The sequence below is a fragment of the Bombus huntii genome, unplaced genomic scaffold, assembly GCF_024542735.1.
Source record: "Bombus huntii isolate Logan2020A unplaced genomic scaffold, iyBomHunt1.1 ctg00000322.1, whole genome shotgun sequence".
NCBI lineage: Eukaryota > Metazoa > Arthropoda > Insecta > Hymenoptera > Apidae > Bombus > Bombus huntii.
The window spans coordinates 12,501-20,417 of record NW_026099515.1 but is presented as its reverse complement, the minus strand read 5'-3'; the positions used below and the strand labels follow the sequence as shown (position 1 = coordinate 20,417).

Genomic DNA, 7,917 nt, shown 5'->3' with positions numbered 1-7,917 from the left:
ATGTTCTACCGATTGAAAGAATATTCTTACGGTATGTCCAGCGCGACGCACTGGGATACGCGCTTGTTCGTTCAGCGTGAGGTGCGTATACGTGCTTTACCGCTAAGATATTCTAATAAGTCTTTTTACACGAAGACAGCATTATGGAAATGTTCCTTTAGAAGTACGATTCTAAACATTTTATATAAGACTATGAGAGAGAGAGAGAGAGAGAAGAGAGGAGGTGGAGTTGAGAATTACAAAGTGGCTGCGAGCGGCGTTCGAAGATTATTACTGAACTATGGGTGTATCTCGAACGTCGCTAGGAGATATATTTTATAGATATATCTATCTTAAGAACGAAAAGTCTCGTCGTACGGTGCTTACGTCCCACCTACGACACGAAGAGAACTTAAACGAAATTTATAAGAATTGTTATACGAATAAGATCCCTGGTTGATCCTGCCAGTAGTCATATGCTTGTCTCAAAGATTAAGCCATGCATGTCTCAGTACATGCCGCATTAAGGTGAAACCGCGAATGGCTCATTAAATCAGTTATGGTTTCTTAGATCATACCTACATTTACTTGGATAACTGTGGTAATTCTAGAGCTAATACATGCAAACAGATTCCGACCAGAGATGGTAGGAATGCTTTTATTAGATCAAAACCAATCGGTGGCGGATGGCTCGTCTGTCCGTCCATCGTTTGTTTTGGTGACTCTGAATAACTTTGTGCTGATCGCATGGTCATCTAGCACCGGCGACGCATCTTTCAAATGTCTGCCTTATCAACTGTCGATGGTAGGTTCTGCGCCTACCATGGTTGTAACGGGTAACGGGGAATCAGGGTTCGATTCCGGAGAGGGAGCCTGAGAAACAGCTACCACATCCAAGGAAGGCAGCAGGCGCGCAAATTACCCACTCCCGGCACGGGGAGGTAGTGACGAAAAATAACGATACGGGACTCATCCGAGGCCCCGTAATCGGAATGAGTACACTTTAAATCCTTTAACGAGGACCAATTGGAGGGCAAGTCTGGTGCCAGCAGCCGCGGTAATTCCAGCTCCAATAGCGTATATTAAAGTTGTTGCGGTTAAAAAGCTCGTAGTTGAATCTGTGTGTCACAGTGTCGGTTCACCGCTCGCGGTGTTTAACTGGCATTATGTGGTACGTCCTATCGGTGGGCTTAGCTCCTCGCGGGCGGTCCAACTAATATCCCATCGCGGTGCTCTTCACTGAGTGTCGAGGTGGGCCGATACGTTTACTTTGAACAAATTAGAGTGCTTAAAGCAGGCTACCTTCGCCTGAATACTGTGTGCATGGAATAATGGAATAGGACCTCGGTTCTATTTTGTTGGTTTTCGGAGCCCCGAGGTAATGATTAATAGGGACAGATGGGGGCATTCGTATTGCGACGTTAGAGGTGAAATTCTTGGATCGTCGCAAGACGGACAGAAGCGAAAGCATTTGCCAAAAATGTTTTCATTAATCAAGAACGAAAGTTAGAGGTTCGAAGGCGATCAGATACCGCCCTAGTTCTAACCATAAACGATGCCAGCCAGCGATCCGCCGAAGTTCCTCCGATGACTCGGCGGGCAGCTTCCGGGAAACCAAAGCTTTTGGGTTCCGGGGGAAGTATGGTTGCAAAGCTGAAACTTAAAGGAATTGACGGAAGGGCACCACCAGGAGTGGAGCCTGCGGCTTAATTTGACTCAACACGGGAAACCTCACCAGGCCCGGACACCGGAAGGATTGACAGATTGATAGCTCTTTCTTGATTCGGTGGGTGGTGGTGCATGGCCGTTCTTAGTTGGTGGAGCGATTTGTCTGGTTAATTCCGATAACGAACGAGACTCTAGCCTGCTAAATAGACGTAACTTATGGTATCTCGAAGGCCCCCGGCTTCGGTCGGTGGGTTTTTACTACCAACGTACAAACAAATCTTCTTAGAGGAACAGGCGGCTTCTAGCCGCACGAGATTGAGCAATAACAGGTCTGTGATGCCCTTAGATGTTCTGGGCCGCACGCGCGCTACACTGAAGGAATCAGCGTGTTTTCCCTGGCCGAAAGGCCCGGGTAACCCGCTGAACCTCCTTCGTGCTAGGGATTGGGGCTTGCAATTATTCCCCATGAACGAGGAATTCCCAGTAAGCGCGAGTCATAAGCTCGCGTTGATTACGTCCCTGCCCTTTGTACACACCGCCCGTCGCTACTACCGATTGAATGATTTAGTGAGGTCTTCGGACTGGTGCGCGGCCAATGTGATAAGCATTGCCGATGTTACCGGGAAGATGACCAAACTTGATCATTTAGAGGAAGTAAAAGTCGTAACAAGGTTTCCGTAGGTGAACCTGCGGAAGGATCATTAACGATACGATACCAAAAGAATTTGACTTGAACACATATAAAAACTATGAAATATATATCACAATGGTCGGTAAGGAGCCGTACTCCTCCTGTATCGACGAAAGTATATACGACGTATTAACAAGCTATATACTTTAACAAACGAAAACGCCAGGGAGCTTGGCAACCTCCGTTGGCACGAATAGAAATATTCTTAAGGAGGAGACGACCCTCCAGCTACGGAATTATACGAAGAGAAGGTGGCACTCTCTCTCGATCATCGGGATGAAGAGATATATATATACAAGTATAAAAACGAAATGCGAATGAAACTTATTCGAGGCGCCTGCGTGAGGTCGTAAACAGAAAGACCCGCCGTCTCCGAATAAAACATATAACATATAATATATATATATATATATGAAATTCTAATAAAAGGGAACTCTAGCTTCGAAAGAGCCAACAAAAGTTAAGGCTCGATATCAAACGAAAAAATTACGATGGAAACCAGGTGTAAAGAGAAATGCAGTCGTGGCGCCTGCGAGAGGCCGTACACAGAAAGACCCGCCGTCACGATCTCGTATTTCGTATTTGCATCGTGGAAACCGTACAAACGAAATATAAAAGTCCATGCAAACTAATAAGAAAATCTCTAAAGTGCCTCGTGTCGGAGTGATCATGCTCGCCTATTCTCTTCTATGTTTCGTGGTCTGTGTTGCGTTTGTTCTCCTCCTAGCAACGGGACATATCGAAGACTCCTCTTTGGGATCGAACGAAGCGTCTAGAACGAGTCGACGAGAGCGAAAGAACTTGTAGCGAGTCGCGCAGAGCGAAAGGATACCGATATACATCTTCGAAGGTTCTCTTCGAAGATCCATGGATACCTTCTGCGTCGACTTCTCTCGTCTCTTTCATCGAAACTCTCGTCGTTCTCGAAACGTGCTTCCTACCCAAAGGGCGTGTGCTCTTCGTATGTCGTTTCGTTCGAAATAACGAAACCACGTGTAACATACTCGTGGATCGGGTAACCTAGAACGAAGACGCATCGCGTGGATGTTGGCCCGCTATGCGACGATGACCGATGATGATGATGATGATGATGATGATATGATGATGATGTCGATGTCGACGACGACGACGATGAAGACGATGTGTAGCAACGATTCGTAACTAGTCTAGCCGAAGTTCGTTCAGAGGGGAACGCCGCCGGCTTCGAAGCCTCGATGTCGTGAGTCGGACACCCGTGCCGTCGCTAGAGTTTTTCAAACTCTGCTTCTGGATATTGGGACGAAAGACCGCTCGAGGACGACGACAGCCGTGCGTGCGTATCCCATCGAATTTTTTTTACACCACCTGAACGAGACTAAAGTTTCGTCTAGTTGATCGTCTACCGTCGCATAATGTATATTATATACCGTTCAGAGGGGACCGGCTGTCTATCCTCGTTGTCGTGAGTCGGACACCCGTGCCGTCGCTAGAGTTTTTCAAACTCTGCTTCTGGATATCGGGACGAAAGACCGCGCGAGGACGACGGATGCGAGTCCCATCGAATTTTTGACTTACACACTACCTGAACGAGACTTAAAGTTTCATATTATATACCGTTCAGAGGGGACCGGCTGTCTATCCTCGTTGTCGTGAGTCGGACACCCGTGCCGTCGCTAGAGTTTTTCAAACTCTGCTTCTGGATATCGGGACGAAAGACCGCGCGAGGACGACGGATGCGAGTCCCATCGAATTTTTGACTTACACACTACCTGAACGAGACTTAAAGTTTCATATAATATACCGTTCAGAGGGGACCGGCTGTCTTTCCTCGTTGTCGTGAGTCGGACACCCGTGCCGTCGCTAGAGTTTTTCAAACTCTGCTTCTGGATATCGGGACGAAAGACCGCGCGAGGACGACGGATGCGAGTCCCATCGAATTTTTTATTTAAACACTACCTGAACGAGACTTAAAGTTTCATATAATATACCGTTCAGAGGGGACCGGCTGTCTTTCCTCGTTGTCGTGAGTCGGACACCCGTGCCGTCGCTAGAGTTTTTCAAACTCTGCTTCTGGATATCGGGACGAAAGACCGCGCGAGGACGACGGATGCGAGTCCCATCGAATTTTTTATTTAAACACTACCTGAACGAGACTTAAAGTTTCATATAATATACCGTTCAGAGGGGACCGGCTGTCTTTCCTCGTTGTCGTGAGTCGGAGACCCGTGCCGTCGCTAGAGTTTTTCAAACTCTGCTTCTGGATATCGGGACGAAAGACCGCGCGAGGACGACGGATGCGAGTCCCATCGAATTTTTGATTTACACACTACCTGAACGAGACTTAAAGTTTCATCCAGTTTGTCGTCTATCATCTCATATATAATATACCGTTCAGAGGGGACCGGCTGTCTATCCTCGTTGTCGTGAGTCGGACACCCGTGCCGTCGCTAGAGTTTTTCAAACTCTGCTTCTGGATGTTGGGACGAAAGACCGCGCGAGGACGATGGATGCGAGTCCCATCGAATTTTTGATTTACAAGACACACACTACCTGAACGAGACTAAAGTTTCATCGAGTTTATCGTCGCATAACCCGTTCGGAGGGGACCGGCTGTCTATCCTCGTTGTCGTGAGTCGGACACCCGTGCCGTCGCTAGAGTTTTTCAAACTCTGCTTCTGGATATCGGGACGAAAGACCGCGCGAGGACGATGGCTGCGAGTCCCATCGAATTTTTGTTTTTTTTTTTTTTAAAAAAAAAAACACCACCCGAACGGAGATGTGTTCTATCTTTCGTCGATTTTTCATGCTTTCAGTCGGTCGCGTGGTCGCCATCCGTTCGGAGGGGATCGCCGGCTTCGAAACCTCGATGTCGTGAGTCGGACACCCGTGCCGTCGCTAGAGTTTTTCAAACTCTGCTTCTGGATATTGGGACGAAAGACCGCTCGAGGCGGACGGCCGCGCGAATCCCATCGAATCTTTACTATCACCCGAACGATGGAGAGATGCACGCGCGCTGTTTCTTGAATAATTGGACGAGAGAGTAGAATCAAACACATATATAACATGGGCTAGCCACCGTGCTTACTCGTTCGCGAGATCGTGTGCTGTACAGAGGATTCAGAATCGGGTGTATATATCCCCGTCGTTTCCTGACGAACGGAGCTTCGATCTCGATGGTTGTTATATATCATAATGTACTTTACGCCCGGCCGGCGAACGCGCGTATCTTCGCGCGTTCGTCGTTTTCTTTTTTTTTCGAACGTTTTTGTGTCGTCAATCCTATGGCGACTTCTGCGCGTTCGATTCCCGTTGGTCGAACGTGACGGAACTCGGCTTCGCTAGAACCGAGAAGAGTACATTTGAGTATTGAACTGTTGTAAATTTATAAAAGATTACCCTGAACGGTGGATCACTTGGCTCGTGGGTCGATGAAGAACGCAGCTAATTGCGCGTCAACGTGTGAACTGCAGGACACATGAACATCGACATTTCGAACGCACATTGCGGTCCACGGATACAATTCCTGGACCACGCCTGGCTGAGGGTTGCTCACGTAAACCTAAGACTGCTTGCGTTGCGTATCGTTACTCTCCGTATCTGTCTCTCTCTGTCCCTTCTTGCCTTAACAACCCGCCGTCGTTCTTCTTTATATAAGAGAACGTTTCAGAGTCGGACGAAGGTACAAGAACGAGGATACGAATAAGAGCGGACGGAGAGAACATACGCGACGTACGAGCGATTGTTGGACGCTCGTCGGCGTTCGTCGCGGTCGTGCAGAGACCGTGCAAGTCGTACGCATGCTCGATATATAATCTATCGTGTTCACGGGAGACTACGAAACTCTACCTCTGTCTCTCTCTGTCCCTTCTTGCCTTGACAACCCGCCGTCGTTCTTCTTAAAAATTATAAGAGAACGTTTCAGAGTCGGACGAAGGTATACGAAGGGATACGAATAAGAGCGGAGAGAACCGGTCACGGACCTGCGTGAGTGCTCGCGGCGTCGTGAGTCGTCCTTACGAGGGCGACCGCCCGCTTATGCACCGCTTCGTGTATCGGTTATCGAACGTATATACTCGTAGTGTTCTCCTCGTGACCGATTTTTTTTTCATATCAGGCGATATATGCTACGTTTGCCGGTGTTCGACGCACGAAGGTCCGCGCCCCCGACGTCGTCTTAAAAGAATATTATATTTGGCGAGACTGAGAGAGAAAGCAAATATGGGAACTCGGTCGAGAGAGGAGAGAAGAGAGAACCAAAAAAAAAACCTAAACTCGATGGCGTGCGAAACTTTGCCATAATCTACCGTCTTTTCTTAAGACTCTCGTACAGCCCCAGGGATCGAATGCCCACATCCGTCTCTTCGCGAAAGCGACTGACAACAACGAGGACCGTCGCATCGATGGGTCGTCGTTGCGTTTTACACGCTCTGTGCTTTTTTACAAGCCCCGAAAGTATCAGCCGTAGATCCGGGAACGCACACGCGAGATTTCTTCGAGCGCTCTGACGACTTAGGGAGGTATGATCCCCAGCGTCGCGCGGAGATCGGAGAGTACACGTACTCGTATCGGGACGAATTTTCCCCGTCGTCGTGTATCTCTCTGCCCGCGCGCCTGGCTCCCGAAAAGCCACGTTCGTCGGAAATCTTACATATTATATATGTAACGCGTGTGCGAACTAGCGTGTGTCTAAGATCGGCTATACACGGGTGCTGCTGTAACTACAAGCTCGAGGTGTTTTCCGCAGCGTTTCTGTACCCGAGGAAGATGCGCATGTGAGTCCGTTACGAAGTTGTTCGTACGGTCGTCGTCGTCGGAGAGATCGTAGACGAGGAAGAAGACGATCCCCTTTGGCGAGGCTCGAGAAAAAAACTTTGAGAGAGACGAGGTATACACGCGCGTACGACTATGTCGTGCGCGCGTGTGATTTTTTTTTTATGGCAATTCGACGCTTCGAGAATAGAGAAAAGAGAGTGTTGGTCATCCCATGCCTCTTCGTCGTCTATCGCTGGACCGCGCATCCTAACGTCGCGCCGGTCGTCCAGTCCCCGAACACACACACCCACCCGACGGTACGTCTCGCTCGCTTTTTCACTTGCGTGAGTTCCCGTACCGGGAACCGCTGGAATCGTCGAGAGAAGAGAAACGGCTGTAGGAGAAAAAGAGGACGGACGTTAAAAACCGGACGATCGTTACACGGATGTCTTGCGTGAGTCTTAGCTCGAACATGATACGACGAACGAAGTTTGGCACTTTGGCGAGATGCATAAAACGCTCGTACATACATACATACATATATATTGTATATCGAATAGAGAGTGTTCTCCTTCTATTCGAATTTTTTTTCTCTTTGAGGCGATTTTCGCACAGAGAAATACACACACACACACCACCTTCTCTCGCACCGAATCTTTCCGAGCTTTCGTTTTCTACGAGTCTACGCAAAACACGACACGAACGAATTTTCGTTTCGCGTCGTGACGTTGAAGCGACCTCAGAGTAGGCGAGATCACCCGCTGAATTTAAGCATATTACTAAGCGGAGGAAAAGAAACTAACAAGGATTTCCTTAGTAGCGGCGAGCGAACAGGAATTAGCCCAGCA

The 7,917-nt window shown here is 48.5% G+C and overlaps 3 non-coding genes across 3 annotated transcripts in view; all 3 read left to right on the top strand.

The window, feature by feature from the left end:
- The first annotated feature begins 428 nt into the window (after window positions 1-428).
- Window positions 429-2,351, top strand: LOC126878001 (small subunit ribosomal RNA). The gene has a single exon (XR_007695513.1). It is a non-coding gene; the product is annotated as a small subunit ribosomal RNA (ribosomal RNA).
- A 3,359-nt stretch (window positions 2,352-5,710) lies between these two features.
- LOC126878000 (5.8S ribosomal RNA) lies at window positions 5,711-5,865 on the top strand. The gene has a single exon (XR_007695512.1). It is a non-coding gene; the product is annotated as a 5.8S ribosomal RNA (ribosomal RNA).
- Window positions 5,866-7,803: 1,938 nt separating this feature from the next.
- The window catches only part of LOC126878002 (large subunit ribosomal RNA), a 4,079-nt gene continuing 3,965 nt past the window's right edge, over window positions 7,804-7,917 (top strand). The window contains exon 1 of the ribosomal RNA XR_007695514.1: window positions 7,804-7,917. This exon is cut by the window's right edge and continues 3,965 nt beyond it. This is a non-coding gene — a ribosomal RNA (large subunit ribosomal RNA).